Here is an 8952-nt window from a genome sequence, read left to right as displayed (position 1 = left end):
TGTACATTTTGTGCAAGAAATAAACTTGTCATTTAATACATTCAAATTGGTGTTTTGTCATTTAATTAAGCTGCTCTCTCAGATCATTTTTCATCATCAAATGAAGCACAATGTATTTCCGATGTCAGTCTTCTGGATAATGAAGCACTGACTCATACTGACTGAATGAGTTGCTGTCCATGGTGCTGTTTTCTGAGCACACCTCAATAAAGCAAATCACTGCTAAGACAGTTTAGAGAAGGTATGGTTCCCCCCTCGGACTAAAACTAGAAAGTCTGTATTTTGGCAGAATTGAGTGTTTAAGTAATGTGAGAGTACTCTGGTTCTCCAAGGTCTTTGTTTTGGTGCATTAAGCATTTCCACATGTTTTAGAAAGTCCTTACAATTGAATTCTCAAAATACTGCTACATTTTCATAAAAATACCCGTTATGTGATTTCCAAAAATATGAATCTTTAACATGGCATTAAAACTCAGCAGTACAAAACAGAAGTATTTTCAGAAATAGTGTATTTAGATTTTACAATCCAATCACAAGGGGGCAGCAACGTACTAAAATTGAGACTTGTTTATGTTCACGGCCTTACAGTATCAAGGGGCCCTAAAAATTTTAATTATTAAAACATCTACACCCCCATAATTCATTTGTACATAAATGTTACCACGTCTTTATGTAAGCCCCAGCGAGTATGAGGAAGGTCTGGTGGATATTAGTGCAGAGAAAGCTGTAGAGACCACGTGTGCACTGTTATTATTGGAAAGTCGTGAAAAGAGCTTTCACATATGATTCATACAGTACATAGGTCTTTGCAACAATTCAGGAAAAATACATAAGAAAAGAAATCTGCTTAATACAATCCCATGTTTTTCATAACTTAAAATGCACCAAGTAAAACAGCTTGTTCATATTTGTGTTGCTGTGTCATGTTAACCTAATTAAGTAATGACACACACAGCTGTCTAATGATTTAACCACTTGGTTCTGGAACACCCCCTTAATGTAATTACACTTAAGCAAACTAAAGCTCACTATAGTCATCGGCACTACATTATTCAGATTAAATGTTTATTTCAGCTCTCAGTACCTTTGTACATTCAAGACTCCCATCCATTTGAAAATAAATATTTGATCAGTGACTGATTATCCTGTCATAAACTGAGCTGACATGTCTAGACGCGTCCAGTGCTGCTGACCCAGTACAGGTGAAGGCGGTCCATCATCTCCATTGAGACTACTGTATCACCCTTCCTGCAGATGATGCATGTTAGACTGGGATCTGCCATTGGCTGTATTTTTGAGAGTTCTGCAGGTAAATTCATTAGCTAGTCCGTTGGCAGGTGAACAAACTGGTAAAATATGAACCAGGCTGTTCCACCCTCGACAACAAGGGAAAAACAAGAAAGAGAGGGAAGTAAAGTGTGATATTTTCTATACGGAGGGCATGGACCCTGTGACAGTTACTGGCTCTGTTTTATGACAGAGGCCCTTAAGGGCTGATAAAAGGAAGTGTGAGTCGGTCTCATTTAACTGCGTTTGATTTCCTTACTTTATCACTACACTCCCCATAACTTTTAGTTCAGGTTACTAACAGTGCAGTTGTTGTGGATATCTTTTTTTCTATTGTTCAAGGGAAATCTTGGCACAGGGCCGCAGTGAAGTGCGGTTATATTCCCCAACCGTCATCACCTCCACCTGGCCTGTCCACACCCACACCAACTGTAACAACAGAGCGGTTATACAGCGTGTCATATCCAAAACATTAACATGTACGCATGATTGTGTCTAAGGAAACGAGGCTTATCAACAGTGCACTTAAATATATTTGCTAAAAATGCTTTATCAAAAATGTTTCTTTACAGTTAAACTAATATATATATATATATATATATAATGTATATATTTTATTATACACACTTAAAACTTTTACATTCATACAAAGAATTATGATATTTTTTTATGATTTTTTTAAAATGTTTAGTTTGCAATTAAGATGACATTTTAATGTTTTTTCAATGTTTTTTTTTTTACATTTAAAATTAATATTTAAACCTTACATTTTTATACATATTTTTCATTTTTATTCTGATACTTTTTAAAGTGTATAGGCTATACATAAAGTAAAATATTTTTTAATTTTTTTGTTGAAAGAATTATGTACACAATTTGTTTAGCATTTTTTATATAGATATTAAATTGATATTTACATTTCTAAATAAATATATATACATTTATATAAATATATTTAGTTTCACACACTTTACTTTTTTTCCTAACCATCTTAACTGTCATATTTACCACTTACAAATCACTTGCAAAAATTCACCACTAAAAATAGCAGTCTGTTACATGACTGTTGCATGTTACAATAGTTACATGGAAACGTTCAAATTTTCAAAGACAGTCTTCTGTGAGGGCCAACACAAAACATTCAAACAGCCGGAACTTCAGAAATCTATTTAAAAGTAATGGAAAGATCATTGAGATCAAAACCCAGCAGTCTAACTTACATTACTGACAACCTTACAATAATTACTTAAAACCTTCAACAGCTCTGCATGCAAATCTCCCACACAATGTGTAATAAACGGTAATAGACGGTGCGCTTATGTAAGTCATCTTTATGAGGGGTTATGTAGGCTTTGTTGTAGCACTGAAACAGTTAACCGTGCCGCAAATGATTAAATCCCCTCCCACCAGGGCTTATTTACATATGAGGCATTTGGCGGGAAATCCTCCCCTCTCTGTTCTGCCAAAGCCCCTCCCTTATGGCGGGAAAGCGAGCGCGCTAAACTGCAGCGGACGGCTCTGGCCACGCCCATGCCTGTCTCCCTCGGCAACCGGTGACCAACGGCCCCACCGTACCCAGGCAACCAGTGAAAACATTCAGGGCTTGATCTAGAAACACACAGGCACTAACATACACGGCTTGAGGAAGGAGATAGTGCTGAACAAACACACCCATATAAAGACTCATACAGTAGACAGCAATGCCACACTTATCAGAAACACACACACACACACACACACACACAACGCTGTAGGGGTTAAAGGGAAATTGTTAACGTCCACATTGTTCTGTCCCTGAATTTGGCGCGAAATAGCTTGAAAAATGAAAGGTTACTTTAAATGAGAGGAGGAAACAAGACAGGACACAAAAGCAACTGCAGAGCTGTTATTTAAGACAGATACCACACACACACACACACACACACACACACACACACACACACACACACACACACACGTATACACCAAGACCTTGTACACTGCGTATTGACCCATATATTGACAAACTAAACATAGACAGTGGTGAAGAAAAACTGTTCAGGTAAACACAGACACAAAACAAACGGTGATATCTTCAATCTCAGTGCTGTGAAAAACCCCTCAACTGTTTCTTCATCTGCGCAGCTGAGAGCTTTTTGGCGGGATTTTTGCCGGCTTGAGTCTGTGTGTGCGTTCACAGTTTTTTTCATAAACGAGTCATTCCAGTTATGCAGTGCCATTTGAGCCGTGTAACTTATTAAAAATGTGGATGTGTTGTAATGTAAGGAAGTGCTTCTATAAAATGGTACTTTCAGGAATACGATCTGGTCAAGCTCAGACTTCAGTTAAATCATATCTACACAATCGCATGAAACAGGCTGTGAAACAGAGTTAGTGTGGCATTGACAGTTAGCTTCTCGACATTGTTAATTTCATTATTAACACTTTCTTCACTGGCCTTGGCTCTCATAATTTTTGTTGTTGTTGTTTTATTTCAAGAGTTTGATTAAAAGTTTGTTTGTTTTTTTGGCAGGGGTGGGGGGGTTGACCAAAATGTATAATAAAGTAACACTGGTTTGGATCAGCCAGTATATAAATACATATATGATTGCATGCATGCATAGTAAGAATGACTTAACAGTGTTGTGGTATGAAGTGAATGTGACTGGGCCATTCTTTCAGCTCTCTTTCCCACATTTTGTAGCTGCAGGGCCAACAATCACAAGCAGACCAACTGCCTTACCTCATCTAGCCCACATACACTTCAGCTCTGTCCTATTAAATGTTTCTTACACTCTTTTAATAACCTTAAGAACCTTTTTTCCCCATTATAAAGAATTAGAAAGATTAGACTATAAATGGATGCTAAAGTTCTTCATGGAACCAAATATGCCTATAAAAATCTTTTATTTTTATAGGTGATAACATAATTCACTGAATGACTACACGGCATGTCTTATACTGTTAATAAAATGCATGCTTGATTTAAAAGCCTGGATAAGAGGACACTGTGTAACCCTAAATATTAGGAACAACAATAGTGATGCTCATCTCAGCAATACATCACAAAAACACAACAGCACGATACAAGCACAGGGCATATTATGGTTATGATGTCTGAAGTGTTTATGATGCAAATTATACGTGCAGAAAGGCAGAGTAGTACTCTGGGGTATTGGGGGAAAACCAGCTCTCTGTGAGTCATGGTGGGCGTATCTTCAGGCTGAGCACCTCTCATCCCGTCTCTGGGAAAGAGTCCAGTGGGCCGCTGAGAAAACAGGAAGTTCTGAAAGAGAGGTGCTGCGCAGCTCAAGGAAGAGAAGAAAAAAAATAGCAGGAAAGACCCCACTGCCCTCGGATTACATAACACAGCAGGATATCTGCAGAGCTTTAACAGTCTACGGCAAAGTCACAAGAAACCCGGCACGCTCTTACATGACATTAATATGCAAATTGGCTACTGTTCCCCAACAAGACATTTTTTAAGTATGCAAACACAAGGTAATTAAGCTCACTCAGAAACGCATGCTTAATAAATGCGTCTAAACTGCACTCTTTACCTCCGGTTTCCTCCTAATAGTGGCAACATTCACACAAGGACAGACACGCACACACAAAGTAGACAGCAGAACCTCAGATGTCTCCCTGCAGGCCTCTCACATCAGATCAGTGGCATGCGTCCTCTCTGACCTAGCTGGAGAATGAAGCACTCCACTTCACATTGCCAACACATGTCTGCTTCATCCAATCAGATAGCATAATGCTCTAAATTTTCCAGGCTTATTTTTGTGCACCTTTGAGCTAATAAAAGCCATTACAACACCACAATTATCACAATTGCAACAGCATGTACCAAAGTTTTAAAAGAGCTGCATAAATATATCTGGGATGCTTGATTCTGATTGGTCAGCCGTTGCACTCTGTCAAACTGATTTATGTAAGGACTGCTTAAATCACTACATGCTCTTCTCACATGATTATTAAATAATTACTCAAGTACATAATTATTGAAAAATAGCTAATTGAATCATTAAATTCTTGCACATACTATACTAGAATGAAGGAAATATTTGATGTAAATTTAAATGCATAAATCTCTCTGTAATACTATTGCATTAATTTTAATTAATCAAACTTGTTTTATATAACCACTGAAATCAGAATGAAGATATTCAAAACAAAACAAATTAAATAATATATATATTTTTTATTTTATTATTATTATTTTTTTTAATACACAGTGCAGTCTAAATAATGTTAACACTTATTCAGATGAAATCATCCTTTGGCCAGTTCAACTTCCTTCCAGCATAATTAACAACTCAAACACAACAGAAAACGTGACGCACATTGACGTAAGAAAGTTATGGGAGAACGCAACTTGCTCATGAGGTGAAAATGATGAAAATCTGTGATGGAGGAGTGTTGTTTTTTTCCTTTTATTGCGAGAAAGAGATGGTCTGCGAGTGGGAGCTTGGGAAGAACAGAAGTGGAGACGCGGAATCAGTCTGGCAAAGAAAAGAGCCAAGACGTGATTGAAACATCCCAAGGACGAGTTCAGTCTAGCATGGGCCTATTTACACCAACCGCTGCTGAACGGACTCGTCCTCCAAATCTCTAAAGGCAGTGAGTTTAGCCTCAGTAAGAGAGAAAGCAAGAAAGTGAGATGGGGAAAAAAGAGAGATAAAAGGACATATTCAAGTGCATCTTCAGTATGAGAGTTGAGAATCCCCAATGCTTTGCCAGCTGGCAGTATGAATGAGAACATATGAGTGTGGTGCATCCTGTTAAACAAAACCAGAGTGAGTCAGCAGCGTGTTTAACAGGTGGCTGCTTACCATAAGCCTGAGAGGGCTTCTGACAACAAACACAAGTCCAGAGATATCCTGCATTAGACTGGCAGGCTTCCTCAACAACAACAACTGACCAAAGGACACAAACTGTGGTCAGAAAAAGGAACAAGCACAAATGGACGATGTGGGAGAGTGACTGCGCTCGTAAAAAAGATTTTAAAAAGAGTACAGTTACATAAACCCGCTTCTTGTTATTCTACTCCTGCCAAGGACTCAGAAAAAGAAATGTGTTCAGACCAAGCTACTGTTCATCAGCTCTTTCCCACAGCTGCGTGTTACCTATAGTCCTGGGGTTTTTAAACATTTCATGCCACGGACCCCAAATATGATGATCCTCCTGTGAAGGAACCCATTCTTAAAACATGAAGGCAGCTATAAATGGTATTACACCTAATTAAACATAATTGGGAAATGTTATTTGGAATATAAAATATTTTGGGTACACTTTATTTTAAGGTGTCTTTGTAACAATGTAATTATACATATTTTAAATTATTTTAAACTAATCATTTTTCACAATATTAGTTTACTGTATTTCGGCTCAAACAAATGTAGTCTTGGTGAGCATAAAAAACTTTTCTCAAAAAAAAAAAAAAATAATAATAATAATAATAATTTCATACTTCGTTTTAACCTGTGGTTGCTCACTGTACAAGATTTTTCTTGTCTAAGCTCCAGTGTGGATCAAGCTTACGCCAACCTCAAAAGTCTAGTAGCATGCAACTTTCCTATTTCTCTCTCCTCATCTCATCTCAGCAGATAATCTTAAACGTTTATAGGGTGTTCATTACTAGGAAGTCAGTTAACTGTTGTTAATTTACAGTTGTATCAAGGTACATGCAAATCTGAGGCATCCTGACCAGGGAAATGCCTAGGGCAGATTCACCAGGTTCAACGGACACAGACACTGAAACCATAGGAACAAAACTGCAACAGTTTAAGCTGAGGAAGTGCTGACAGAGAAAAAACACTCTGTGTTTAAAAGGGAACATGCTGCTCCCAAGTGATGGCTAAGACCGTTCCCTGCGGTATTGATGGTAAAGTCTGCTATTGCAACTGATGGTCTTTTATCGAACAGATCATGTTAGGCCACATTAGTGTGTCCAATTCACTTTGATTGGGCCATTACCAGGCAAGGTCCTTCCCTCACCACAGGAATGAGCTACAAGCTTCGTAAATATGAGTCTCTGTTTATTTAGCATGACTTTCATGCTGAGAGATGTGTGGAATTCAAGTTCAGCGTTTTAATCCAGATAACAATACCCTGAGGCTTTCAGATGAAAATACTATGGGTTAGAATAACAAGATCCATAGAGCGTTTAGGGAATTGTAGGGTGAGAGCATAAACATATACAGACGTAAATGTATTGTTAAGTGGCAGGACACCTATTGATTGAGGTCAAATGGGGACACAAAGTAGCAGACAGGCCGGCAGCCAACTCAAACAAGGAAACGGGCCGTCCCAACCACCCTGCCAGCATCTGACCACCAAATTCGTGCAAAGAGGAACTGAAAAATGGATTAAATGTATGTTTAATTGAGTCAAGTTATGCAGTCCAGACAATACAGATGGGTTTCCCTCATTCCTATCTAGATTCCCTCCAAATTAAACTCCAGGCTCATTCGGCTGAGAAACAACAACATGATAAACATTCAAACCAGACTAAATAGCCATCAGACATGTCAGGAATCCAGCTGAGAAAAATGTGAAGAAAGGCCACAAATTATAACCTTGAGAGCATGAATGTGAAAAGATAGCGGACCAGGCCTTCACTAAAGTGTGGCGTTAGTACCATGTGTTTGGGTTAGAGCTAAATCTGAGCGATATCTCCTAGTTCTCTTATGAAGATAACATGATGTCTTCTGCCAGTAAATAATGAGTTTTCCAGCTGACAGCATGGTTACGGTGTTAAAAACAAGTGCTAGTGCTGAAGTCAAGGGTATTTTGAATGTCAACACAGTCCCGTATTATGGGCTCTTAAATGAGTTTATGGTGAAAACGAGTGATCACATACTGCAATGTTTGTGTCCAAACCTTGCAACAACGTTACTACTACCCTTACTCTTAACTTCTGGTAAATATTATTCAGTTTCTCACTATTCTGGGCAAAAACAAGGACTGATTCACTCTTCAGGGTTCATTACGAGTGTTCATAGTGTGCCTTCACTATTAAACACTGCATTTTCTATTACATCCAAGTGCTGAATCTAAGAGACGAGACCAACATTGCTCACACGTCTGTCCATGGTAGTTGTGTTGGTTGTGTGTTAAATTGCTATCAGTGTCTGTGAATACCTGGCTGTTGCGTGTAGATTAGCAGTATTTGTCAGGCTAGCTCCAGATGGTCTGGTGTTTTGTCTAAAGGGATTAGGATTATTTTGTAGACTCGCAAGGCAAGTTTAAGAGCGATCATACTGACTCTGACTACACAGACCTAATCCAAACCGCTCAGACAAAAAGGAAGATATATGGAAGACTAGTCCAATTCAGGCACATTTAAACTTGGTTACAAAATTGCTCTGCTCCCTACTTAGACAGCAGAGTTCTAAAGCCCAAGGTTTACTTATATGGGGTATGTGCATAGGGCTTGCGAATGGAAATTTCATAAAACGTGCACAGCCCGGTTTTTCTAAAGACCCAGGTAGCCTAATCTATTTTCCTCATTGCGCTCTGTCAGACACAAAGTTGGACTACCATTTGCATATGTGCTGTTGTCCGCAGACATCAATGGATTATCCTTATGAAAATTACATTGCATGAACAAAGAAAGCATACTTTCATGTACTTTCTGGAGGTAAATGTGGTTTCCAGTGTTGTTTGGTGTTAACACGT

The sequence above is a fragment of the Carassius carassius genome, chromosome 25 (assembly GCF_963082965.1).
Source record: "Carassius carassius chromosome 25, fCarCar2.1, whole genome shotgun sequence".
NCBI lineage: Eukaryota > Metazoa > Chordata > Actinopteri > Cypriniformes > Cyprinidae > Carassius > Carassius carassius.
Note: the sequence above shows the minus strand (reverse complement) of the source record.